The following is a 26,281-nucleotide window of genomic DNA, read 5'->3' as shown; positions in this document are numbered from 1 at the left end:
CACCTCTACCACCTTAAGGGTAGTGTTCTGGAGCGTGAGATACTTGATCGGGGATACAACTGGAGAGGAGGATCAGTACCTCGCCCAGGCGGCCTCACATGCTGTGCCTTGTGGGGGACGGGAAGGTGGGAAGTAATAGGCCAGGAAGAGGGAAGGAAGCTGCCATGGCTTTACGTTAAGTACCATCCCGGCATATGCCTTGACGAGAAGTGAGAAACCACGGAAAACGACTTGGAGGTTGTCTAAGGTATGAATCGAACCCACCTCTACTCAGTTGACCTCCCGAGACTGAGTGGACCCAGTTCCAGTCCTCGTACCTCTTTTCAAATTGCGTGGCAGAGGCGGGAATCGAAACCGAGCCTCCTGCGGTGGCAGCTAATCACACTGACCACTACACCACAGAGGCGGACTATTAATGATACGAGTGAAAGTTTAAAATTATCGTCTTAAACATTTTACAGGTTCAAAAAATGTTGTACGAAACACCATAATGTTAAAGAACTTTCATTTGTGAAAGGAGTTGTCTCTTATTTGTTTCAGAAGCTGCTGTTGTCACGAAGGAACGAACAACAAGACAAGTAAGTACATTATGTCTTCATTTTACTCCAGATATCAGAATTTGATTGTACGTGGTTTCGTTTCTCTGCTGCTTAATGTACGTAACATTTATTTTAAAATTGGCAAAGCATTCAGCTAGTGTCTGCGAGAGAGGTAGTTAGAGAGGAACGTGTTCTGATTGGCTGGCGCAAACTGAATTACTTGGCCGGCTTCAGTTAGATTCATAGGAGCCCATATGTATACACACATGTATAATACCATAATTAGTTAAATGTGCTCCTCTAAATTTGAAAGCGCACAGCATTACTACTGACGTCATTTGGGTAATTATTTCGTTCTAATACACCTAAAACGTTTTAGAGTGTAATTACAAAAAGTCATTAGAGTACGTGAAAAGCAACGTTTAATGGTTTTATGGACGCAGCCCTTCAAAATGTTGGGAAAAAATCTCCCGTAAATGGAGGTAATGTTTTATAAAAAAATATAATTTTGGTTCTAAAAGGATTTTCTACAATCATATATGTTTCGTTAAAAGCATCAAATGGGATAACAAATTCATACAAGCCTCGCTTTTCCCCGCAAATGTTAATTAAGTCAATTAGTTTAAATAAGACTTGAAAATAACCTTTGAACAACTTTTAAAACATTGACAAATTAATGAGTATTAAAACTATTGGTACTTCCAGTATTTTAATGATCCCTATAGCGCGCCCTAATTGCTTAAGTGATTAACTTATCGATGCTGCTTTGTTCTCTCTGCACATCTGTGTTTAGTGCACCTTTCTACTCTACAAACGATCGGCAATGAAATTATAGTAACGGATATGTAAATATAACAGTGGCTTGAAGAGACATTGATTGTGAATGTTTAAACATGATATAACAATATATTATTGCGTAGAGGATATTGTCGAAAGCACTTCAACGTAGAGTTGATTATTACATTCGAGGGTTTCAAGAAAGCGTATGATTTACTGGATCGCGAGACACTTCTACACATTCTCAGGGAATTTGGAATCGACGATAAGTCGCTAGCACTAGTAAAACAGACTCTCACTGACACACTCTCCGAAGTCAAGTTCCTTGGCGAGCTGTCGGATCCGTTTGAGATAAGAACAGGCCTGAGGCAGGGGGATGGTCTTTCCCCACGCCTGTTCACTTGTGTTTCCAAGAAGGTAATCAGAGAGTGGAGGCAAAAGTTGGCCGAAAGTGATCTTCCAAATTGAGTGAGAGTCGATGCAAAAACATAGCTGCTAAAACAGGCTTACGGATCTTCTTTGAAATCACCGAGTATATGCATTCGGAAAAGACAGACTCCACTCAGCACTGGGACGGCTGATAGGAATGTCCGGAGGACTATAAAATTTAAATACCTTGGTGAGAATATTACACCGAATAAAAATGGAAAGGGAGCACTGTGCGAGAGAGCAAGAAAGATGGAATTGGCATTTAAAATGAGCCATGATGCCATGTCCTACCAGGCTAAACAGAGACACTACTGCGTAATAGTCATACCGACATGTCTTTACGGTGCAGAAACACTTGCAAAAATGGAAGAAACGTCGATTGAGAAACAGGAAAGTAAGTTCCTCAGAAATAGTTTGGTTCCTAAGAAAGAGTCCAAGAGTTCTGTCTTCCGCCTGAGGTCAAACAAGGAACTGTACGCGAGAGTTGAAAAGATCATCACCGTTATGAAGAAATGAAAGTTAACATTTTATGATCACCAGAATAGAAGGAACCCGGAAAGATTGGCGCACAAAGTGCTCACTTTACAGGGAAAATATAAATCTCACCCCCGCTGGATGAAGAAGGTGCACAAAGACATGCGGGTAAATGATATAAGACCAGAGAAAATGGAGAGGACCATCGCTAGGGAGTAAGTTGCGGGGTTGAGGGATGGACCAGAGAAAGAACCTACTAAATCGCGGAGCATCTCGGCGGAAGAAAGGCTCAAAAGGAGCAGGAGGTTGAAATATATTTAGTGACAATGTAAACAGAAAGGTGTAAGCTTAAGAAAGAGAGGGAGCTAATTTGTGTAACCGTAGTCCGCATTTGGCTGTATCGATGTAAATAAATAATAATATTCCAATGACGAAAGCCTCCGTGGTTCAGACGGCAGCGTGTTGGTCTCTCACCACTGGATATCGTGGTTCAAATCCTGATCCCTTCATGTGAGATTTGTGCTGGACAAAGCGGATGCGAGACAGGTTTTTCTATGGGTACTCCGGTTTTTCCTTTCACCTTTCATTCCAGCAACACTCTCCATTGTCATTTCATTTTACTTATCAATTATTATAATTACCTTGGGAGTGGCGACCCCGTTGTAATAATAGCCTGTATATGGTTCATTCATTACATCCCTGACCCGGTCAATGACTGGAAAACAGGATGTAGGTTTCCATTTTCCCATCTGGAAAAGCTGTTCCTATCCATTATTTTCCTCAACATTGGTCACGCCTTTCAGCCACGTATGGATATGTAGTGAATTACAACAATTTCCGTTGTGTTCATTTTGCTACATCACATACAATAAAATTTAACAGCTGCCTTTTAGTTACAAACCCGTACTGACTATAAAATCAAGTAGCGAATATTCAAGAATAACTCAAATAGAACCTGTGACAATAAAGTTCGGTGAATGAAGTCAGAACGGTCGATCCGGAAACACTGGCGACACACAACGCTGCACCTGCGTAGCAGCAGGTTTTGACCACGTGCTCCCAACATTGTTCACTTGAGCATCGCGTGTGTGCCGTGTAAGACCTGTTTGACACAGTGCGTGTTTAGTGCGTTGGTTCTGAACTGCGAACAGGAACATGAACGACCAAAAGTTCAATGTACAGTTTTGTTTAAGCTTGGCAAAACACCGAAAGAAACGCATGCGATCCTGGTACGTGCTTTTGAAGATCAAGCATTGTCCTTGAAGTGTGTGTACGAGTGGTTCGTTTTCGAGGAGGCCGGGACAGTGTGTCTGACAAACCCCGCAGCGGAAGACAGGCGACCGCCGTCAGTGACGAAAGCATTGAGAAGGTGAGGACATTAATCACGAACAATCGGCGATTAACTGTGCGCATGATAGCGGATGAACTGCAGATTAACCGAGAGTCCGTGTGACAAATAGTTACCCAGAAGTTAGGGAAGAGGAAAACGTGTTCTCGTCTTGTGCCACATCGATTGACTGACAATCAGAAGCAGGCTTTTTTAGAGGCTTCATAGGATTTTGTCGAAACGGCGGATGCGTCACCAAATTTCTTGAACTGTATCGTCACTGAGGATGAAGCATGGTGTCTCAGGTACGACCCTGAAACGAAACGGCAAAGCATGGATTGGCGTTCTCCGGGATCCCCTCGTCGGACAAAGGTCATAGCCGAAAAGTCACGCATCAAACTCGCTTTGAAAGGAAAGAAATTTGACGATATTCCTGACATCCAACGAAACGTGACAAGGCTTTTGTACACCATTCCGAAGGAAGCCTTCTTGCAAAGTTTCCAGGACATGTATCGCCGATCTCAGCAGTGCATAGTTATGGGAGGGGACTATTTCGAAGAACAGTAAGGTCTCTGTCGTGCATTGTTCATCTATGCTGGTAGTACAGGACTATTCACCGAATTTTATTGTCACAGGGTTCTATTCCCGGCTCTGCCACGAAATTTGAAAAGTGGTAGGAGGGCTCGAACGGGGTCCACTCAGCCTCGGGAGGTAAAATGAGTATAGCTGGGTTCAATTCCCACCTTAGCCATCCTGGAAGTGGATTTCCGTAGTTTCCGACTTCTCCTTCTGGCAAATGCCGGGATGGTACCTAACGTAAGGCCACGGCCGCTTCCTTTCCTCTTCCTTGCCTATCTCTTCCAATCTTCCCGTCCCGCTACAAGGCCCCTGTTCAGCAAGGCAGGTGAGGCCGCCTGTGCGAGGTACTGGTCATTTTCCCCAATTGTATCCCCCGACCCAATGTCCCACGCTCCATGACACTGCCCTCTGGGTGGTAGGGGTGGGATCTGTGAGTTCGAGGGAAAAACCAACCCTGAAGGGTAAACAGATTAAAAAGAATGAAGAACAAATAGATAGTTTCCATGAAAGGGATCATTCAAGACCAACTACAATATTATCAGACCTGAAGGCGTGTATACAGGATGAAGCCGAACTCCACCGACAAATTTTCGGAAATTCCTGAGGAATATCTTCTTCTTTGTTCTTCGCCAAGCACCGCGGAAGGATCTCTCCTCTCTGCCAGTTCAGGTCTCGTAAAACATGATTTTTCTATGATTCCAACATCCGAGCCGAATACCAAACCGCCACCGTAACAGCTTTCCTATACTGTCAAGAACAGTACATTGTAAAGACTTCCGGCGGCGAACGGAATTTCTACATATTCATTTATTTGCATTGGTATACCGATTTGAATATCAATATAAAATATTATATGTTCTTTTATACAAAATAGTAACCAAAACCGCACTTATGCTTTTATATGCACGTATGTCAAGAATATGTGCGTATACCCACTATAAACCTTAGCCATTCGTTTTCAAATGGTATGAATCACCCTTGTTTCTTTTGGCATATTATGTCTTGGAAAAAATAAAACATGCAAATATGCCAAAATTTCGCCGTCTAATTATCACAAATAAGCAAATAGCAAGAATCTCGCGGCGGCCGGAATCGAACCCAAGCCTCTATGAACCAACCATTCAGCCCGAGAGTATCCAGTCCTCATCATGAGGTGACACCTTATACTGTACGTTCTTTCTAAATCCGATACCTGATGAATGTAAGAAGCTGTCTGTCTGTGCGCACATCAGTTGAGAATGTAATTAACTGGCGCTACGGCATCATGTATCAACAAAATGAGCTTAATTGGATGTGTAATTAATATACTAGACAAACTTTAAGTACATTCCGGCAAATATTAATTAAACGTCTGTGTAAATACTGCACTGCAAACAATTTCAAGAACAAATATTTTGAACATATTTCACTTGGTTCTTGTATGTCTCTCCTTGACAGGCAATATTTGGAGAAGAAGCGCTAGAGAAGTATCGATTCGTGAGAACTTCGTGTACGCCTCGGCTATTCAGTTACTCTCATATGCGGAATGAAGACAATTGGTTTTGAGGCGAAGTCTTTTTTGTCTCAACTTGGCTACATTGTAATCTGTAATTATTCAGCGTTCCTCTGTAGAGCAAAGCAAACAGAAGTAGAAAATGTAACGGTGAAGGCGATTGACACGTAATACTTTCCCCAACGCATTCATAGTTGGCAAGTTGTGAAGTATTTTCATTTTGTTATGGGAATATGCATACGGTGAGTGTTCTAAGGTTTTCTATAGTATTGCGCTGCAATCCACTGGGAGTTGATCTAAACTGATTAAAATTTCATAATTTTAGGGAAAGGGCTTGTAACCAATGTTAGGTTAGAATGCAATCGTATTACGCCTAGACGCAAGTGTCCTCTACACTCACAACGGTTCTGCGGTGAGGTTTGCATAAATATAAGCGATCTGAACTATCAGGCAACTCGCCTACATAACTGTACAGCTGCTAGATGATACTTGTATCACAACCCCTAAAATTGTTGCTACTCACCTACATTACTGTAGAGCGGCTAGATGATACTTGCATCAGAACCCCTAAAATTGTTGCTACTCACCTATATTACTGTAGAGCGGCTAGATGATACTTGCATCAGAACCCCTAAAACGTATGCAACTCACCCACATCACTGTAGAACGGCTAGATGGTACTTGTATCAGAACCCCTAAAACGTATGCAACTCACTCACATAACTTTAGAGCGGCTAGATGGTACTTGCATCAGAACCCCTGAAACGTATGCAACTCACCCACATCACTGTAGAACGGCTAGATGGTACTTGTATCAGAACCCCTAAAACGTATGCAACTCACTCACATAACTTTAGAGCGGCTAGATGGTACTTGCATCAGAACCCCTGAAACGTATGCAACTCACCTACATAACTGTAGAGCGGCTAGATGATACTTGCGCCTTGTTCAACAAGCTTCATTCCAATGTACAATCTTCAGTTTCGAGTTGAGAAGTTAAGTCATTCATTTCATAATTACTTAGTAACGTGCTTGTTTAGCATACTAGTGACTAAGTTAGTGGTTTGCTTTTTGGATTTATTTCTAACCCTTCATTGATTTATTTATTCGTTCTGCTCTGGTACGTTTCTGAATGTTTAATATCAGGATTTGTATAACATGTTTGAAGTGATTTTTTGTTTTGTTTGTAGATTTCATTACTAATTCCGTCTCACAAATTTTCAGATGATCCCGAGCCATAACACATATTTATGACAAAACAGAGTCGAACCTTGATCTGGAATCGACTTGGGAGCTGATTTTATTCCGATGTATTTAAATTTCGAGATACAGAGAATTTCCGCCTTTAAGAATTCCACTTAATCGAATCACGTCGAACTACGTGTAATAAATGTTATTTAATCATATAAAAACGAACTGGAAGTACTTTTATGATATTTATTACAGCACATAATAGAATAATTCGTTGAAGACAATACGTAGAGTAGAGGAACGTAAAACATATCTCCGTTAACACCTTTGGAAAATTTCGTTAGTTTCTTCTGGTTTTCACTCTTAAGCTTATTTTCTTCCACGTATCTTTAAATAACAGTTATTGCTGTAAAATTATTTACATCCGATTAACTCTGTATCGAGGATCGAAGAATAGTGATTGCACTTAACGCCTGGTCTAGTGGGGATCCACGAGAGGGTTTATACAGATCCCACTCCCAACAGGGGTGGACTGAGACATACTGTAGTACGTGAAGGAACAATGTTAATGTTGTACAAAATTCAAGTTACAGAATGCTGTTACGATCAAACTCATTTTATTAATCTAATTGAAGCAGGATGACATGAGTCTGGTGTTCTTTGAGAACCTTTGCTAGGTGTTCACACTTTGCTCTGCTTATGCCCTCGATGTTGCAGTGGCGTATGCTGGGATTAAGACATGGGCTACCACTAGACTCTTTTTGATGGTTGGTTTAGTGAACGTCAAGCCTTCAGTGTTTTGAGCCGCAACCAACGGAGGAGCCTGCTGCGTTGTCAAGGCTGCCTTACAGGCTACTGCCCCGGCCTCTCCTACTGCCAATGCTCAACCCCTGAACAGTGGAGATCGTAGCCTAAGGTTTAGCAAATGAAAGTCAGGCTTTGTAACTAAATGGATAGAACGTTTGCTTTTGGTCCGATGGGCCCGGTTCAGTTTATAGAATCAACCCCCTCATACTCTTATATCCCCTGGCTTGGGGACTGGGTGTTTATGACGTCTTCGCCATTCATGTTATTCCCATTAGGTCAACATCAAGCATATATAGATGCTATGCCCCATTATTATTATCATTATTATTATTATTATTATTATTATTATTATTATTATTATTATTATTATTATTATTATTATTATTATTATTATTATTATTATTATTATTATTATTATTATTATTGTATAGCGGACGTACACGTCGTTCACCGGTTAATTAGTTTCCTCGCGAGATCAGTGGTGGTGTCCGACCCATGATCACGGATTCGATTCCAACCAACAAAAGAAAACACTAAACCTTAAATATGGCATTTCATTTTAGCAGATCTACCAATAAAAATAGAACTGCTGTATGTAACAGCAGCCCTGCAATCTCTTCCCACAAGGATATAGAAGTAGACGGGAGTGAGGAATACCCGCACTCTTTTAAGCCAGAAGTATGAAGTGAGAAAGTATATACGATGAGTAACGCATGGTTGATAGTTAGCAGTGGCGATCTGACGGACCCACGGTCCCCGCTCCTACCCGATATCCAGCAGCAAGCCGCGTGAGGTGAGTCGATGGAGAGGGGCGCGATTCTGGGCTGCAATATCAGTCTCCGATGCCTTGCTCTCAGAAATATGTGCAACGTTTTTTCTCACTGCTTTCATGTTTTGTAAATGGAACAATGTTTCAGATGCTTACATTATAATGTGCTTTAGACTTCCTTCATTCTCAATTGAGATTTGGGCTTCACTGAAAGCCTTGGTAGCCCTCGTATGCGCCACTGTTAATGTGGCATATTTTCATTGAAGGGCCAATGTTACGAACTTGACGGCCCTGAAAACGGCGTCTAGGTGTGTTTCTCCTCCGTTTTCCTTAGCCCTCTTAAGTGCCGAGATGGATTTTTCCTTCACAGATGGCAGTCGAGGACGCTAAACCGAATTAGGACCGGCCAAGGTAGATGTGGAGGCACTCTCTTCAATGTGACTGTGGAGAAGAGGAGCAGACAATGGATTATTTGAGTGGCCTTTGCACGTTTAAAAAGGCTCTATAGAGGACTTACACTGTGTCTCTGGCTCTGAACTCTTGATATGGAACTTTAGTTATGAACTTGAGATAGTTGTTGTACATACTGTTATATAATAGTGTATTCATCATACACTAAATAATAAATAAATAATTGCTCGAATTTATTTCTGGATAAGATAATAAATGCACGCACACACAGTCTAATCAACCATAAATGGCCACACTTGCTAATTGCTATGTATTTACAATTTACTCTTTGCTCTGCTTATGCCCTCGATGTTGCAGTGGCGTATGCGTTGTTTATTAGCACAGCAGGATGTCCGTCCCTTGCTATACCTGGGGGACGAATAATCTTTACTTCCACTTCCCCAAATCTAGTCACCTCATACAGAAGCTGTGTGTATACCGCTGGATTTAAACACAGGGCTACGGCCTACACAACGCACGATGTATATAGCTCCACCTCGGAGCCCAGCACTGACTGTCCGGTGCTAGCTCGGGTGATGTGGGCGAGGTTGCTAGAGGCAGAACATTCCCGCTGAATCTCCGAGGAACTCACAGCCAAGCCGGCTGGAAGATCACAGGACGTCTGAGTCACTAGCCCTTCCTGGAAGTACCGAAGTGGGCAACTACCTAACAATATTTTCAGCTTCCCCAGAGGAAATGTTTGCTTTTAGAAATAGGGAAATGCGTGTAATTGAACCTCGATTAAGAGAGACATAAATACACACAAAGAATAGAACAGACGGCAGGGATATTGAAATTATTTCGAGATACTGAAAAGTCGAGTATTGGAGATTCGAGATATCGAGGTTCGACTCTATTTCCATAAATAATAATGTTATTGGATTTGCGTTTCACTAACAAATTTTACGGATTTTGAAGACTTCCAGATGGCGGAATTTTGTCTTACTAAGACTTCTTCTACGTGCACACATATCTACCGACAAGAGGATGGCGTATTTCACGGGACTGAGTAGGGATTGAACCCGTCAATTTTGGCTCAGAAGGCCAGCATGAAAATCTTATTCTAGTAAGGTGATCGTTATTTTTTCCTTCGCCTTAGATTCGAGGATGCGAATTGGGGCGCACATTTGTACTTGGCTCTGTTTCGCTGCCGGATGCCCTTCCCAAAGGCAACCATTGGTGGAGGGATGTGTTCACTATTGCGTGTTTCTGTGGTGTTTGGTAGTGTGAGGTGAAGATGAGTGTATAAGGGAAAACACCCCGGCTCGGTCGAGAATCGATCCCAGGACTCTCTTCACCGAAGACCTCACCGCTGACCGTTCATCCAAGGAGCCAAACGAGGTGAAATGACTGCTTCACCTTAAATCTTTCGCATTCCTTTGAAGGAAATGTTTACTGTGATTGAAAGCCAATTAAGGTAATGGCGTGAAAATGGGAGAAGTAAGCCACTGGATTGGGCTATCAGACTGTGTGCCTTGTCTAGATTAAGGGGAAGTGTCGAAGTTACTTTTGTTTATTAGCACGCAAGCAGTCTGGTTATCAATAAAGTGCAAGTCCACCCCCTCCTCCGCCCCCACTCTATTAGCTAATGGGGATGTAAGATGAGTGGCAATCAGCATAATGCGCTCAGAATTGACACTCAACTAGCCAATCAGCTTCCTACTCTCTCCTTCACAAGACACTGCTAGTAGAATGAAGACGTCAGTGTTAAGAAGGTGCACCATCATTGTGACAATAAATACTACTTAGCTATTTTCAGTAGAAGTATCCTAATCTATCAGACTATAGTATATTACCATTGTAGTGCGGGGAGGCCAGTGTTGTGGGATCACAGGCTTCGTCCAAATTTTGGGATACTGATCTAAGTCAAGTATAAACATACTGTATGTTCGAAAGTAAGTACCACATGCCTTTATTTAACGACAAATTAATTTATTTGTTTATTTTCATTCACATTGTTTAATCAACATTTTAGTGACCCCCACATAGGCAAGCTTGTGTGTAGACTTGCATACATTACAAACGTTGCATTATAAAAATAATTTCTAAGACAAGTGGATGAAGTCTTTATTTATTTACCTACTTTACCTTCACCATTCTAATAGTTATAGGAAAAACAAAATAAGGGATACATATCAGGTAAGGGGCCAATATTTCGTTCCCTTAGCGGATTTGGGCTTGCAGAAATTCAGGAATGTTATGAACAAGGATAGAAACTTGTATGTATATTACTATCTTCTCCATTTACGGGCAAGTTCGATGAAACTTTTATAACGTAAACTAGACTATATTTGACATAAATATAAACCCTACAAAAACTAAACTATCAAAACTGTGTTCGTAATTTCGTCCCCCACCAAATTTATGAAAAGTACAATTAATTCTAATATGTTTTTTTCCTTTCTAATCTTACTAAATGAATTACTTGAAAGCGACTTACCAAAAATGCTTTCTTTGTTTTCCTTTTAAAATAGTCTTTGAGCGTTGCTCGTGGATGATAGACGCTTTACTTGCGCGTTTTAACCCATTACCTTGATAGTCTCCTTGTCCCAATGCTTGCGTTTTCCCATCTGAAAATAATAATAAATTTCATACATAACAAATAAAATTAAGGGGGACAAAATAACGAACATTCCCTGATTTATTACAATGGCTGCTACAGAAACTCACGCCAACCACCTCATTGTAACGATTACACGCCAGGAGCTACACCACACGACCGAAATGCACTCCATTATTTAATACACATATCAGTGCTCACTCTAGGAATGGCAGGCTCTTAATTTGAATGCTGCACTAAGTCAGCTCACCATGAAAGATGAATCCTCCTTTACACGAAAACTAAACGTGGTACACCCAAGCAACTCTCACAAGAAGACAACGGGATAAGGCTACGCGTGTGTGCGCGACTAAACATTAGGTACCAACCATGCAAATTGGAAATCCCTAGGGGGACAAAATTAGGTGCAGGAGCGGAATTTGGCACCCCTACCTTGTGTACAATGAAATACTGTAGCAACTTTAAACAACATAACACCTTCAAATTTAACAGCTTGAATACCTGACCAGAAATATAACTTCTATTGAGGTAACTAAATAAAATTCAGGGAACTCTTATCATCAAATTACCTGTGCTTCGCCACTGAGTGGCATACCGAACCCTTCCGAGAAGCTGGCCGGCTAGCACGACAAGTTGAAGTAAGACCCCGGAAGACAAGCGATATAAGCACTATCTCCATCACCTGGTGTAAAAGAGACAGCAGTGAGAGTGTGAGAGAGAAGACAGTGAATGCGCTCTTTCCTTTCACTATGAACAACTTTGTTTTACCACCTCCACCGAGCGAGTTGGCCGAGCGGTTAGGGGCACACAGCTGTGAGCTAGCATTCTGGAGATATTGAGTTCGAATCTCACTGTCAGCAGCCCTCAAGTTGATTTTCCTTTGTTTCCCATTTTCACACGTGTTAAATGCTGGGGGGCTGTACCTTAATTAAGGCCACTGCCGCTTCCTTCCTACTCCTAAACTTTTTTCCTATCCCATTCTCGAATCTTTGTCGGTGCGATGTAAAGCAAACTGTAAATAAAAACACTTGTCATTGCTTAACACACGGAGAAAATAAGCAGTACCTCTGACAGTATAAAATATCATATTCTAACAAAGACGTCATCGAAAATCTCGCATTCAACACAGTGCAACACTCAGCGTACAAGAGCCGAGAGCACTGGCTATTTAGGCCTGGTTCTTGGTGTTGCCAATTTGTGTGCAGTGACAGACAAGGAACGGAGCTAGAAAACTTCAATGCTGGTTTATCGGAAACGTCTCCCGTGAGAGCCAGGCGAGCACTGACCGTCAGTCACTATTTGGCAACATTGGTCAATCTTTACTTCGATTATCTTCTGATAGAACACACCCCCGTATATAGTAGAAAGTTATTGGTCTTGCATGACTATGCAGAAGGGTAGGACGGAGTTATTCGAAGTTCGCATTTCTTCCGGGTTTTCACTTGCAGTTCCCGAACTCTAGCAACATCATTGCAAGCTATCGTGTGATAAGAATAATGCAATGATGACTTACTACGGCGAAACATTGGTAATTTTACGACTGAGTTTCCTGAATTGTATTTACCTAGATTACCTTCTGGAATTTTGCGTCCGAGTATTTGAAGCACCGTTGGGCTACTAGCCAGCGCGCCTCGCTTCCACGCAGATGTCACGAGTTGCTTTACGTTCGTGTTTTCTTTGTCTATGTGCACTAGGAAACGCCTATATTAAATATAAGCCGTCAAAACTCGTTTACTATCGTCCAGTGGCTTGACAAATCTTCGCTACTTCGTTCGCTGTTGGAAATTCGGCTTTAGCCTACAAATGGCCTTCTACCGTGCCTCTGTATTCGGGAGACAGAGATGGGCTGGTCCCCACCGTTCACTTTCCTGAGAATGGTTTGCCGTGGTTTTGCGTACTCCTGTACTGACGTGAATTCCGGAACAGTTCTAGTATAGGCCTCGGTCCCCGCCCTCCTTAATTTCACCGAGCTTCTCCTTCACCGTAAGAAATCTCCTGGCCTGAAAGACGAGGTCACAGTTAAAGAGACCCCCCCCCCACATTAGGGGGGAATGCTTACGTGTTACACACTTTGTACGGAAAGTACTGGTAATTTGTAATTTTCCTTCCTACAGCACTGTTGCAACCGCTTTCATACTTTCTTTGATTATAGCAGATGTATGACCCTCTAAATGGAACGAGTTTTCCTGAAGAAGGGAATGCTCCTCTTCACATATTTAGCATTCGGAGTCGGTGCTGCTATGGCATCCATTGTGTGCATGACATCGAACAGGCTAATGCATAAGCGCGTTTGTTAAACTGCAAACTTACTAAAGCGAGTAATAAGTATACACTAGCTTGCACAACCTGTCTGCTTCGAGATTTGCATAAACATTAGGGGCCCGCCCTATTTGAACCCCTAAAATCTGTGTTACTCTCGCTACATTAAGGAAGAGTGGGCTAGCCGTCATTTCCTACCAGCCATATTAGTTTGCATTCTAACTTATTACACTGAAATCTGTTTAAAACGGAACCTGTACAAAGAGGAAACCTGGTGTTGACGAAAATAGTCCATAGCCTCATCAGATTAACGCTAAAATACAGACAAGACTACCTGTACTTGGCGGAATCTGGCCAACGCGGTGCAGTTTTTCAATATACGGCGGATAGTATGCAATTTTATCTGTGCAATTTTTCATTCGTGATGAAAGCTGAATCGTTTAACTTTTTGAATTTATAATAATGCTGTTGATTGTGTGTCCCAATAACTATGTACTTTTACGGTTTTCGGAGACGTCTAAGTGCCGGAATTTCGTCCTGGAGGAGATATTTTTCCTGCCGGTATATTACCGACACGAGGATTACGTATTTCAGCACCTTCAAATACCACCGGACTGAGCCGGCATCGAATCTACCAACATGGAGTCAGAAGCCCAGCGCTCTATTATCTGAGTTACTCAGTCCGGCATGTTTTAGAAATTTAATTAAATTTTTAAGGAAATACATAATGTTAACTATCCTGCAAATTATGTCCAGAAATCAATCTTTGTATATTTGGCAATTTTTAATTGCTGTGAGAAATGTAACTTCCTTGATAACATGAAAAACAGTGAAAAGGAAATTTATTGTAGTGCCTCTTTTGTGTGACGATTGATGAAGTAGGTGGTGTTACAGAATACAGTGCATGTTGCTTATCCTAAGAGCCCGACAATGCAGTAAAATGACTAGAAAACATCCCAGACCACTGTGCAGAAACCTAGTACACAATCAGTAACTACTGATCTGCACTTAGGGCAGTCGCCCGGGTGACAGATTTCCTATCTGTTGTTTATCTATCCTTTCCTTAAACGATTGCAAAGAAATTGGAAATTCATTGAACATCTCCCTTGCTAAGTCATTTCAATCTCTAACTCCCATTCTCATAAATGAATATTTGCTCCAATTTGTTCTCTTGAATTCCAACCTTATTTTCATATTGTCATACTTTCTACTTTTCAAAACACCACTAAAACTTATTCGTCCCCTAATGTCATTCCACTACATCTCTCCACTGACAGCTCGGAACATACCACTTAGTCAAGCAGCTTGCCCAAACTTTGCAACATTTTTGTAACGGTACTCTGTTGTCGGAAATCACCCAGAACAACTCGAGCTGTTATTCTTTGGATATTTTTCCAGTTTTTGAATCAAGTAATCCTGGTGGGGTCCCATACATTGAAACCATACTGTAGTTGAGCACTTACGAGAGACGCATATGCCGTCTCCTTTGCATCCTTACTACAACCCCTAAATACCCTCATAACGATGTGCAGAGACCTGTACACTTTATTTATAATTCCATTTATGGTATTATCCCAATGAAGATCTCCCCTTATTGGACACCTAGGTACTTACAATGATCCCAAAATGGAACCTTGCGCGAGTGCAATGATATCCCGTTTATGTGCACGGCGGAAAAAACGTGGTACCACGAGGTTACGTTCCGTACAGGTTTCACTGTGCTACAGGCTGTAGTTAAGTATCAGAAGACCGAAAGTGCATACAGTTCTGCCTACTTACCAGGAGTTTCAATGCCAGACGAACACTTCGGATATCTCTGTTAGCAGCGCCGTGACCGGTCACCTCGTACACTAAATTCTTCTTGGAACAAATGACGAAACGAGAGCGTTGTCGTAATTAGCCGGCAGGCTCGAGCCCCTTCTTATGTTCAAACAATGATGAAGTAATTCCAAGTTGTACTTTAATTGAAACTGTAGGACTGTAACAATTGTCAAATCCATTGAAATTGCCCCCTTTTATTCCCACCCAGTGTGCAGTGGCGCTCTCTTCTCTCTTTCCAACATAATATATATATAGCAATACTCTTAAAGGGATTTTAATTTAGAAAATTTAATTGACTTCCATTGTGTGAGTATTAAGATATATATATATATACAGTGATATGCAATTTAATTAATAATTAGATTTCATCATCGCGGCGCGCCGGCTGTAATTGATCTGTACACCATTGTGAACTTTCGCGAACAGCATGGTTTGATGTAATTAATTTGGCTGCCATTTTCAGTCTAAACTGGAGTATTACACTTTACGTCCTTCCCTCAGATTACCATTTAAAATGTATTGCTACTGCTTACAATAGCCATTCCACTCTTAGGAACATCAAACGTGACGTGAAAGAAGAGAAATCTCCTTCTCCCATCATACATTCAGCGAATATATTTTTTGTATAATCCTAATGATAACATTAAGCCTTTAAGAGGATTGTGACTCAATTGTTTAATCACCTACCAGAATAGTGCTTAGCGAAATGAGATTTGCCAGGTTTTCATGTCTCTCTTCGCTGTCTGCAGCACTGCACAGAGGTTTCACAATCAACTTTCTAGTAATTAAACGGATTAGAATACATTTAACTCAACTATGGAGGTATTTCCCATTTTCGCGCTCCACTTCAATTATCATTCATAAGGCGAGTGCTCATTTCTGTGCCCAGAGTTATTGTAAACTAAGGAAGTGTAAGCTTCAAAAATTAAAACACGTGCGCTATTATACTTGGTGTAGAAGTAAAGAAGCATCCTGACCTCAGGGCATTTAAAACCTATCAAAAATAAGAGCCACTCCTTTCTCTCTCGTAGTTGGGACACAACAAATAAGGTTCTAAACGTTTGAAGTTAGGTGCACAGAGGGTTGAAGACCTTATGGCAGACTCATAGAAACGTTGAAAGTTGATTATTGTAACACAACATGCCCATTGAGAGAACTATTTTTCACCTATTGACTACTAGAAGGTACGAAATAAAAGTATTAAAGTTCATCTGCACAGCCTGCAGGAGAAATATTACTTCATCATCAAGGCTTGCTGCGAAACTGCTCATTGGAAAGCACCGAGGGAAACAACAGCCAGTGCATATTGACTTCCTTGATCTTGAATAGGCTTTGGACCTTACTCCACATCGTGTGATCTTGTATGCACTTCGTGACCATGATGTACAAGAAATGCTTTTCAATTGGATCAAGATACTATACACGAACAGCACAAATCGTGTACGTTGCGCTGTCGACACTTCGGAGAGCTTCCCAGTAAAAGGCTGTTCCCAATGGTTTTTGTCCTCGTCGTGGACATAACCACCTGCAAAAGAGTGTCCCTTGGACTCTCTTAATCGCACTTGTTGATACCACCAGCAGCGTCAAGTTGAATATTGGAACAACCGTCTCTCACAAGTACTGTCTAACATTGAACAAAAAGAAGACTGAATACCTGTAAACCATCCCAGGCAACGGCAACGTTTCCATTTACCTTGTTTGGAGAGACCGTAACAAAGGCAATGAACTTCAGGTATCTAGGTTCTCTCCTACAGACTGATGGTGGGATACTTGATGAAGTGCAAAGTAGGATAAATGCAGGATAGATGAGATTGGGGGAAGTCACAGGCTTACTCCGCGACAGAAGGATGCCGCATACGTACGTCCTGTTGCTTTATACGGTGCCGAATGTACACCATGGAAATGCGTATGCTCCGTTAGTCGATGGGCACCACACTCCTACATGACACCGTTCACCAGCACCACGGCACGGGATAAACGTCTACAATAGTAGAGTCACTTGAAACAGTTTCCAAATTCTCCCACTCCCTGAAATTAATGTATAACGTCCACTTGGACGTCTGGATCTGTACTTGCTTTATTACGTAACGTCAAGACCAAACTACAAACTAAAATATATACGAGGGGGGATCAAATATAAACGGGATTTCATTTTTATTTAAATTCATTTATTGAAAAACACAAGGCAATTACAGTTTATTTTTCTACATAGTTTCCTGCTTTGGAAATGCATTTTCCCTGCGTATGGGCGGCTTTTTGATGCCCTCATTGTAAAAAGAACAGGGTCGTATCACCAGCCAGTTGCACACAAAGTCTTCCACACTCTCATCTTCAAATCGTTGCTCTCCTAGAACTTCTTTAAGCGATCCAAACAAATGGAAATCGCAGAGCGATAAGTCCGGGCTGTAAGGAGGATGATCAACTGTAGTCCAGTGCATTTGCTGTAGCTTGTAGACAGTTAGAGCTGCAGTATATCGCAGCGTATTGTCGCATTTTGAAGATTGCTTGACACCTCCCACAACCGATTCCGACTTGTTCTGCAATTTCTGATACTGTCGCCCGTCGTTTGTCGTCAATAATGTCTTCAACCGCACGAATGATTTCGTGTGTAATGCTGGTCCGGGGACGGCGATCGTGTTTCGGTTTTTCCACACGTTCTCGTCCTTCCTTGAACTTTTTATGCCAAGCAAACACACGCGTCCTTGACAATGTTTGATCACCGAACTGTGCAGTCAATATCTGGCAAATTTCCGCCGCCATGAACTCTTCACGAGCAAGAAAGCGTTGCGCAGTGGCAGGGTGCACCTGTTGCTCCGAAATCGTGAGCGTTACTGACGATACGGTGGGAAATAACTAACAGCACGCTCTCCCCACACCTAACGGTCCCGCCGAAACATAGCAGAAACGTGGGGGGCAGTGCAGTCCTACCAACTATTCATGTTCAGGACCAAAACTCCCGTTTATATTTGATCGACCTCCGTAGTTGTACAATTAAGAGGAATGGCAAAGATATTACTTACCAATATCGACTTGCCACAGAACATGAAATATATTCATCTTTAGACAGTTATACTACCACAATAATTGTGCTCATTACATCAAAGAGGGGCGTCTGCGCTCTCCGATGTACTAATATAAACCCATAAACTGAAATTCTCCTAAATACATATCAAAGTGTCTTTCATGTTGTGCGAAATCCATGGTGTCGTTTTAGAAAGACTGTGGGAAGATATGGTTTTTGACTAGTGTCCGGATTTGTATGCAGTAACAACATGACGAATATAATAAGAAGTATGAGGACTCCTCGAGCCAGACATCGCTCGATTGAGCAAGTTCAACAGTACCGATCAGCTGGTCTTAGGTATGATGCCAGAGGAAACGAGTTACTCCGTAACTGATAAGTATATGCACAGTCTTTTTAAAAACAATTAGATATTACAACTAAAATACCACGGCAGGGTACAATGGAAATAAGAGCTCCGGCCTTCAGCACATGTTGCGAAAAGCACAGGTCACTGGAGTGTACATATACAGATAAATAGTACATAACGCCCAGCTTATTAAAACAAACACTCATGAACTATTTAAAGGTAATACTCTACTTACCAACTCAATTTGTTGGTTACTGGAGTTTCGAAAGCCTTCATGAAGATTTGGTGGAAAATTAGGGAAAATTTGAGGCACTGTTTCTAGATGTAATTTCCATCTTACACGAGAGATATTCACTTTTTCACCATTCACTATAAAATTATCTTATTTTACTATCAAACCAGAATAGAAACGAGCTTGACGAATTCTACTATTAAGCGTTAACTCAGTATCCTTCCGTGGAATAGCTCTGCCCCATTTTCCAGATTGATTTCTATCCTTCGGTGGTGAAATATTCGCGTATCATCAACTACTCTACCATAACCTGACTTACAGCCAGGCACAAAACAGCACTGCATGCTGAACTATTAAATTAATCAAGCCACATACTGTAAGATAAATGCTTGAAGTACACAACACGCAACGAACTGAGTTTAGGAGCTGAAAGCAAAGAAAATTCAACTTATTCTCTGAAATATCTTGCACAGCAACGTCTGCCGATTTTTTCTATGCCCGTCTTGCCGGAACTACTGGAGCACGTGTTGTATATAATTGCCTGCAGTGATTACAGAGTCGGGACCACAAAATACCATGCTATAATGGCTGAGTCCTCACACTTGGTCATACATTCGTCATGGCAATACGTTAGAATGCAAACTTACTGAAGCGAGTAGCAAGTATAGTCTACCTTCACAACGAATATGCAATGAGGTTTGCATAAACATTAGGGGTATGGCCCCCTCAGAACCCCTAGAAATTATGTTACTCTTGCTATAATATGGAAGAGCGGGTAGCAGATGCCTTCTACTAACCAAATAAGCTTGCAATCTAACCTGTTACTGCATAAAAATCTGGGCTTTAGATGTAGATTGTAGTTTTATAAGCTGTTAAGCAGTGAGGGTAAGAGAAATGAAGTACACTTTGTCCTAGTACCAATCCTATAATTAGGGAAGTTATTATTTAAAAATACTAATAAGGAGTATATTTACAAAACGTTGATGGTATCTTGTAATTAATTCCTTTCAAGTTGAAAAAATGCATTTCTTTGTTTGTTGTATATTGTAAATAATCGCTTTTTTCACCTGTAAAATTAGTATGGAATGCGACGACTGTTCTTCTTTCTCCTTTGTCAGAACCTAAAATCCCTGGTCGGTACCTGATCTCCTGACCAGCTGGCGACCTGAACACATTAATTTGGGTCTTATCTGGGCGATGTCAGACACAACGCGCTCTTTGTAACTGCCTAAAAGAGACCCTTCATCGGTGACTGTGATTGACGCGAGCCGGTGATGAGTTGCAAGGGCTCATATAGCGTACTGCGCGATCATATGGCTGGATGTGGCCATAGTCAAAAGCGATCTCTGTCACATTCGCACTCAGCATGGTAACTAAATAACCGAGACGGTCTCTGCAGATTAGTAGTCAATAGAGCCAGTATGCGATTTAGATCTGTTCTATCATCGTTGACAGAATACTGCAAGGATTAATTTATGGTGTAATATTTGTCATTCGTTGCTTTTAACCCAGATGTTAGGTCTGCAAGTCTTTCGGAATGAAAGAAGCTCAACCATAAGTCCCAGTTCATGCCAAACACTGTGGTTTCTTTTAGCTCCACACCTCTTTCATTGCAGACTCATGGCTGGGGGATCATCAGAAATTAGCGGTCGAAATTGAGTGACGCGATGTTACCTAGCAACCGGGACGGCTGTGATGTGTATTGATGGATGGCCATGAATGAGAGACATGTTATTAAAGAGGGGCCTTAGAGTACAGATGCTCGATGTGATCTTACATGCTCCTTACATCAAAGATCTCATCATGTTCTAGAGAACTAATTATTTGTACTCGTTTCACAGGCTCTGAATCACTTGGCACCTTTCCATGCACTGAATCCTATACTTGTATATTTCCATACAGTCGTCACTGGAAAACGATTCGTTAGGTGCACGTAAATCAAGCTTTACCAATATGAGTTTTATTTATCGAAAGATACGTTTGTGATCATTTGATTTTCAGAAAGGGAACTTAAAGACACCATTTGTTGTCCCGGGTCACACTGTTTTACCTTGTGGAACAGAATATTGCTCCACGTTCGCCGTGATTTACAATGGTTTCACACTTTATGGAACAGTCCCGATAAATAGAGTCATTGATAAGTCCCTTAAGATCAGACAACTTGGAGTAAACATAAAATCAAATCGTAAAATGATCACTCGTATAACTGCAGGCGAAGGCTTACCCTAACCTGCAATACATTCAGTACGTATCAGGTTGCTAAGCGACTAACACTTTCATTAATATTCTGATATACGTGACTTTCATCCTTAGTAATGTCATTGCATGCAGCCAAGTTTGATTACTACGTGTCTAGTCAGGGAGTATATACTTCCTCTGATCACAGAAGAATAATATTCCCCGCTAAACATTCTTTGACTCCCTAAACTTTTACAGCTTCCTAATATATTCAACAGATGACAGAGCGTTCTTAATCACTTATATGCTGCTAAGAGAAAAAATCCATGTACAAATAGACCTCATCATGCCATACGTCTTACCGAGCTCGATAGCTGCAGTCGCTTAAGTGCGGCCAGTATCCAGTATTCGGGAGATAGTAGGTTCGAACCCCACTGTCGGCAGCCCTCAAAGTGGTTTTCCGTGGTTTCCCATTTTCACACCAGGCAAATGCTGGGGCTGTACATTAATTAAGGCCACGGCCGCTTCCTTCCCACTCCCAGCCCTTCCCTGTCCCATCATCGCCATAAGACCTATCTGTGTCGGCGCGACGTAAAGCAACTAGCAAAAAAAAATGCAATACGTCTTAGACATTACCTGGGAACACATATCGAAGAACAACCTAGTTACACTAGAAAGAGTGAACGCCATGTATCATAAAGTTCTCTGCCTGGCAAACAACGCTCCTTGGAGACTAACCTATGAGCTCACAAGACAACCATTTTATTTATAAGAAATGAGATTAAAATTTATATTGCCTTCAACGACACAATACTAAGTTTTATATCAAGAACTACAGTATTTTAAAAAAGCGAATATATGGATAGATTTTTACCAACCAAACAACATTATGACGTCAGAATGGACAATTTCTGACTATGAACTGCGACATACCATAAAGCGCTTCTCATAAAATGTTCTGAAAACCATTGAAAAAGGCATGCAAAACAATATGACTACGACAAGCGTACCAAGCCGGGTTACCCGACCTATTTATAACGAATGCTGCGGAATTTCTCGTGTCCTCTAGTAACAAAATATTTAACACACATACATGTTTTTTGGTGGTCATAGTTTCCCAGTGTATTATTATTATTATTATTATTATTATTATTATTATTATTATTATTATTAGGGCCCGGATATCTATGCGGTAATAGGTTAGAATGCACACGTACTGAAACGAGCGATAAGTGGAGTCTATCCGGACGACGGTAATGCTAAGAGGTTTGCATAAACATTAGGGTTTCGGCCCATTAGAACCCCTAGAATTTAGGTTACACCCACTACATTACGTTAGAGTGGGCTAGTCGACACTTCCTACTAAAAAAATTCCTACAACTAACAAAATTATTCAGTAGGAAATGTCGACTAGCCCGCTCTAACGTAATGTAGTGGGAGTAACATAACTTATAAAGGGTTCTAATGGGCCGAACCCCTAATGTTTATGCAAACCTCATAGCATTACCGTCGTGCGTGTAGACTCTACTTGTTACTCGCGTCAGTAAGTTTGCATTCTAACCTATTACTGCATAAACATCCGGGCCTTAATCATTATCATTATTGACAACCGCCGCTGCAGATGGTGCAGCTCCAAAGGAAGCAATTCTTATTAACTTGCTTGAAAATGTAGCTGTGTAAGCGACACAGGATCTCTTAAGATACAAGGAATAGAGCATTTATTGGTAATAAAACACCATCACATAGAAAATGACTAGTATACCGCAGTCTTTTCTTGAAGCATCCCACATTTTTGTGAAAGCATTATCCTGTATCACGTCTTAGCGGCTATTGTTCGCCTAATTCTAGCCGCATTGTTCAGTCGAAATGAACGCGAAGTGTCTGCATATCTTTTACTGAAGCAAGGTCGTGGCACTACCAAGTAAAAGCTACTTTTTAATTACGAGGGGTGATACAGCGGTAAGCTTTATGTGCATTTGCATTTTCATTTTCTACAGTCAATGCAGCAGTCTTACAGGCAATCTTAAACCTTTTTCTTCAGGTACTGAAGCTCATCCCACCATTGAATTAAACCTGGTCCCACCCGGCTACATCGTACCGACCGGTTTAAGCTATCTTCTCCCTTTCAAATGGCTGTGAATCCTTGTGCCGTTGACGAATAGTGCTAATTCTTCTAACCCTACCTCTTCCGTGATTCGTTCCTCCAGACACTCTTCAGAGTGACGTCAGAGCTCTAGCCACCTTGTATGAAAAAAACACCGCAGGTGCAAGTCACACCACATGTAAAATTTCAGACTTCAGTAGTGAAGGTTGTAGGCATCAATATCTAATTCATTTAGCCCAAAATTTGAATATACTACCGGCTGCAAGTAAATTGCGTCTGAACCAGTGAAGTGAGTACTGTGTGATTTTGTGACAACAGAAATGGTGGTGCCGCGATATGTTGATGGTTACATTCCAAGTAAGTTCTTAGTTCTCTATAAATAATTAAATCCTTTGCCAGTCACGATTTTTACTGAATCATCTTCACAACGCGTTTCAGAGACCAGGCTTCATCGGTAGGTGCCGAAATGATGACATACAATCGTTGCTCTAACGCATACACAACTGTTTCCAAATTGTATTAACCTATTTTATTTGAGAGTAGGAGCTATTTGCATTATGAATTTATAACAAATATGGTGGGTCACTTGTGTGTGTATGTCGTCCATGAAATACACAGTAGTTCTTAGTTATATCCCCATTAAGGCTTGTCTCTCCTCCTTGTTTACATTTTAAAATAATCTTTGAGCTCATTTCAACCGCCAGAAGACCGCGGTGCTTGTTCTTTAGCTGCGTTGTTGTTGTTGCTACTGTTGTTGTTGTTGTCATCTTTGTCGATGTTTGCCACTTGTGGTGTTCTTGATAGTGGATGTGATGCCTTGAGCTTTTCTGCTGGCCCAATAATCCTGAACTCTAACTTGCGCCGAACAAGCGGCAGTGCGATTTGTGTCACGTAGTTGTCTCGAGAGATAGTGGATTCGAACTCCACTGTCGGCATATCTGTAGATGGCTTTCCGTGCATTCCCCTTTTTACACCAGGTAAATGCTAGGGCTGTGCCTTAATTGAGGCCACGTTTTCTTCCTTCCCACTGTTATTCTTTTCCTGTCCCATCATCGCGATTAAACCTATGTACGTCGGAGCGACGTAAAGCAAAAATCGATTAGATTAGATGATTAGGAATATATCAATAGTTATTATATTACAGAAAATTAAATGATCATACAATTAACAGTGAAGAATAAAACTGAATTACTTTGTCATTCATCTGAGAAACTTCCTGTTCCTGATTATCAAGATAGGTATTTTAATTTACGGGGACCTAACATCTAGGTCATCGATCTACTCTCACTCCTCTTTCTCCATGGCCTTACAAATATGGTTCTTGGCGACTGAGTGGCTCAGACGGTTGAGCCGCTGGCCTTCTGACCCCAACTTGGCAGGTTCGATCCTGACTCAGTCCGGTGGTATTTGAAGGCGCTCAAATACCTCAGCTGCGCGTCTGTAGATTTATTGGCACGTAAAAGACCTCGTGCGCGATTAAATTCCGGCACCTCGGCCTCTCTGAAAACAGAAACAAAAGTATTAATTGGGCTGTAAAGCTAACAGCATTATTATTAATATGGTTCTTCGTCAGACGTAGAATGACCGTACCAAATTGTAAATCTTAGCAGGTTTTCATGTTTGATTGCTCTTAGGAATAATGTTTTAGGCACTATATTAATATTACAGCTGAGTCATCTGTCATTTAACCTTCGGAAGGCGCGGATTTCTTTGTTTCGAGATCGGGCGAATGTTGCACAGTGTGTCAGCCTTGTCTTTCTGCTGTTTTCGGAAGACAAATTATCGACACATTCTCTCCTCTTCACTCAAGATAGTGTCCGACTCGTTGGCTGAATGGTCAGCGTACTGGCCTTCGATTCAGATGGTCCCGAGTTCGATTCCCGGCCGGGTCGGGGATTTTAACCTTCATTGGTTAATTCCAATGGCCCGGGGGCTGGGTGTTTGTGCTGTCCCCAACATCCCTACAACTCACACACCATACACAACACTATCCCCCACCACAATAACACGCAGTTACCTACACATGGCAGATGCCGCCCACCCTTATCGGAGGGTCTGCCTTACAATGGCTGCACTCGGCTAGAAATAGCCACACGAAATTAAATTAAAACTCAAGATACATTTAATCAGCCAGCAATGATATTGCAGTCTTCCTCCTCTTCTACCGCTTTCCCCATACCTGTGGGGCGGCTGATGCGAATTATGTCGCACGTGTGGATTTGGCCCTGTTTTTCGTCCAGATGCCCTTCCTGACCCCAACCCTATATGGAGGGATGTAATCACTATTGCGTGTTCCTGTGGTAGTTGGTAGTGTGGTGTGTTGTCTGAATATGAACAGTAGAAGTTGGGACAAACACAAACACCCAGTTCCTGAGCCAGAAAAAATAATCAGACGTGATTGAAATCCCCGGCGCGGCCGGGAATCGAACTGTATTTACCAACATTTCTTTTCACTTATCAAAAGGTTTAGAAGCATTTTCCGTGCGAGGTATTCATTCATTTAGAGGCACGTAGCTGTGAGTTTGCATTCGGGAGTTAGTGGATTAGAACCCCAATATAGGCAACCCGGAAGATGGTTTTCTGTGGTTTCCTATTTTCACACTAGGCAAATGCTGGAGCTGTACCTTAATTAAGGCCACGTCCGCTTCCTTCCCACTCCTAGCCATTTCCTCTCCCATCGTCACCGTAAGACCTATCTGTGTCGGACCGACGCAAAGCAGATAGTAAAAGAAACTGGTAATTCAATTTATTTATTTTCACTCGTCTATCAAATGTCAGCTGCACATTTCCACCAGGCGTTAACACAGTAGTTTTTAAATTAGTGTTGGTGTTGCAGTTTAACACTACGTGAGCCTCTTCTAGCGTTAAAAATACTTATAATGTAAGAAGCCGTATCATTGGCAATATAAAGGCCTCATCCTC

General features: G+C 41.6%; 1 protein-coding gene across 1 annotated transcript in view; it reads left to right on the top strand.

Annotated features, from left to right (window-relative positions):
- LOC136867475 (LIM domain transcription factor LMO4.2) overlaps positions 1-26,281 on the top strand; it is a 1,054,153-nt gene that overhangs the window by 374,981 nt on the left and 652,891 nt on the right. Inside the window, exon 3 of the mRNA XM_067144684.2 lies at positions 541-578. The gene's annotated coding sequence lies outside the window, so the exon portion shown is untranslated. The remainder of the gene's footprint in view (positions 1-540; positions 579-26,281) is intronic.

Source organism: Anabrus simplex, chromosome 3, assembly GCF_040414725.1.
Source record: "Anabrus simplex isolate iqAnaSimp1 chromosome 3, ASM4041472v1, whole genome shotgun sequence".
Taxonomy (NCBI): Eukaryota; Metazoa; Arthropoda; class Insecta; order Orthoptera; family Tettigoniidae; genus Anabrus; species Anabrus simplex.
The sequence above is the reverse complement of the archived record's forward strand: the minus strand, read 5'-3'. Positions and strand labels throughout refer to the sequence as shown.